This window comes from Biomphalaria glabrata, chromosome 11 (assembly GCF_947242115.1).
Source record: "Biomphalaria glabrata chromosome 11, xgBioGlab47.1, whole genome shotgun sequence".
In the NCBI taxonomy this organism is placed as follows: Eukaryota; Metazoa; Mollusca; class Gastropoda; family Planorbidae; genus Biomphalaria; species Biomphalaria glabrata.
In genome coordinates this window covers 35,214,216-35,217,475 of record NC_074721.1, presented here as the reverse complement: position 1 = coordinate 35,217,475, position 3,260 = coordinate 35,214,216, and positions in this window count along the sequence as shown.

The following is a 3,260-nucleotide window of genomic DNA, read 5'->3' as shown; positions in this document are numbered from 1 at the left end:
TCTCAACAGGTCCTTGTTTTGGAAATTCGGAGGCTTCTGATGAAACTGTGACAAACCCTTGAAGCCTCTTTCGCTCCAGCAGAAATTCGTTTTTTATCAATGTCGCTAGGAGTACTATCGAGATTGATTTCGACCTGAGGATTTAATAGCTGGGAAGGCGACGAAAATAAAAATTCATATCTATCTGCTACATAATGAAGTTGCTCGAATCGGGTGTTTATTTCTTGAACTATCCTGTCCAAGGTAGAATAAATTTCCCTTCGTAGCTCTTCTTTGTGTGTAAGTACAGAGTAGTCACTTTTCTCACCAGGCATCTTTTTCTTATGGCCAATACGTTTTTGAGGTTCTGTACTGATTCTCAGATCTGAGCACACGCTTTCGGCAAAGGTAATGCTGGCTTCAGAGATTACTACTTAAAAATGTCTCTAATGTTTTTAGTTTGAGTGAGCAGTCTCGAATAGACAATCTTTGTTTTTGAAGGTAGACTTGCGCATCATTAGTTTCAGTTAATACAGGAGCCCAAAATCCAAGATAGGTGAGAAAACTAAAAGACTGAATAGCAAGTAATAATCCACCTGCTTCAGATCTAGTCGATGAATTTTTATCTCTGCTATTTAATGTCTCCAGAGTTTCTATAATTTTAGAAATTTTATCCCTAACCATCTTGACGGCTTCTCCTCTGGCGCTCCAGCGGATCTCAACTAAACGTTTAAGGCTAGTTACGGTTATTTTGATGAGGATATCCCAGCGGTGTGTTGAAGTTGAGAAAAAGGCGTGTAAACGGTCCAGTGTACCAAAAAATGTTACCGAATTGACTTCAGCTTCAGCAGCTCGAAGCTGCTAAATTAAGAGAATGGTTTGAGCAGGCAATGAATAGTGCTTCGGGATTGACTTCTTGAATACGTTATTGGACACCGTTGTTTTAACCGTTCATGAGCGCAGCATTATCATAGCCTTGACCCCTGCAGTCCATTATGTCGAAGCCATCCGAACGCAGTTTCTCTAGAATCATCTCAGCGATTCCAGCAGCATACTTGTCCTTTGTGTCGATGAAGTCAATAAAAGACTCACGAACCTGCACCCCGTCATTATCCATGACAATGTAACGTAAAATTTGGGAAGTTTGATCCAGCTTTGAGATGTCAGGTGTACTGTCAAAAATAATAGAGAAATATTTGGCTTGTTTTACTTGCTGTATGATTTGTTTTTTAACGTGATCCCCCAATATTGTAATAAATTCATTTTGTATTTGTGGAGACATGTATGTATTCGGTCTGGAACAAAGCTTAGCTCGAAGCACATGCTCCCTCAAGAGTGGACCGTACTTTGATAGTAATTTTACTAACTCCAAGATATTGCAATGATTTTGCCCTTCCAACACTTCTTCAGCTCGCTCGCGATGTCCACGTAGTGCCAGATTTTGCTTTAGAGAAAACGAATGATGTCCAAGATTCTCTCCAGGTTTTCGTCTCTTGTATACTCAAATCTTGGGCCTTGTTGTCAATACTGTTCCCTACTCTCAGGTGAACTTCAAGTTCCCTCCAAGCAAGCGATGACTGAATGTGATCTCTGCTGGTCTCATTCTTTTTCTATTTTCGGGGATAACCTCCACCAATCATTGAATCCATCTTTGGATTTAAATGAAGATTTGGTACTTGATCTTGTTCAGAAGAGTATGCAGGGGAAGCAAAATAAGGATTCTTTTTTTTGGCGAATAACACATCCACTTTCTAAGAACTTTCTCGCCGTTTGACATATTCCGGAAAAACCAAGCCTTTGAAAGCTTTCTAGCCTTTCCTTTTGCTGATTCTTGATATGTAACAGATTTTCACCCTCTAGACTCTTTGATCCATGCCGTCAACCGTTTCAATCAGAGATGCCGATTTCTCCGTCTGAGCTTAAAATGGTTTTGAGGCGTCAACCAGACTAGTCAGTCTTGAGCACTTTTCATCATTTTGTTTACGTTACAGTATTACAATTAACTAGTTAGTTTAAAAAAATCCTAGAAAACAAAGGTTGACATTACAATAGAATAATTCCAAAATTAAACTATCAAGAATCATAAAGAAATGAATAAACTAAGACAATTGTTTGGAGCTAGAGTTTAGTAATATATTTGTAAACTCTACATGTAGATTAAACCAGTGGACTAAACAATGAAGGAAAAAAAGGTTGGCCTATCTTCTTCTTTATATTACAGAGCATTGATCAGTGTAGTAGCAACATGTACCGTGTGTCCGAAATAAATCTAGTAAATTAGATTCAAACTGTTCTATAGCTTACATTGTATGGATGAAATAGTCAAAGAGATGAAACAAAATAGCGACATGACTAGTTGATAAATCGTTAGTTCATGTTTAAAATACAGTAGTTTATGTTTGCTCGTGTCCATACAATTTGTCATTTGTACTGAAAAGCTCACGGAAATAGGAAATTTATACACACTGGGGGAATTTTGGTGCCCCTCTCCACTTGGTGCCCTGTGCGGCCCTCACCACCCGCACATTGGTAGCTACGCCACTGCCTAACCAAATAATGTGTTCTAGAAACGTTGTTTCGACGTCGACTTTCCAGAATCCTATATTTTTACAATTCCTCTATCCAACTCGTATTTTCATGGTACTCGTTATATAGGTTAGTTTTGATAAAAAAAAAACAACAACAGCACAACTTTACTTCTTATAACTTCTTTACAAAACAACGCTTTGTTTCACAACATCTGTGTAGTGTAGGCGCGTCTAGTCTAGGTATAATATATGACATATATAGTCTATATACCGCACCAGTACGTCATACCGGCACCTTTTTCAATGCGGGAAAAAATTATATTTGTATTTTAACGTTTATTATTAATTTCCTAGTAGTTTAAAGTTAGACAATCTATCACTGAGTACCGGTACTAATATAATATATATATATATATATGAGTCAAACATTTACGTTCTGTATAGAAAAAAGCTGAGACTTCTTGAACGCTTTCACCAAAGATGTCTGCGCATCATAATTGCGAATGCCGATATTGACAATATAGAAAGACTGGGCAGGTCACATATCTCGTAGGGAGGACGACCGTATGCCAAAGGCTGAAAGGTAACAGACATACCCCCCTCGGAAAGCATATACACCTGTACACATTTACACATATATACATAAAAAATACTCAAATATAAACGCATAAAAATACTTCATAAAAATAATAGAAATAAACTTGGATCTAAATACCCACATCCATATAGATACGAAACGTAGACAAATAAAGC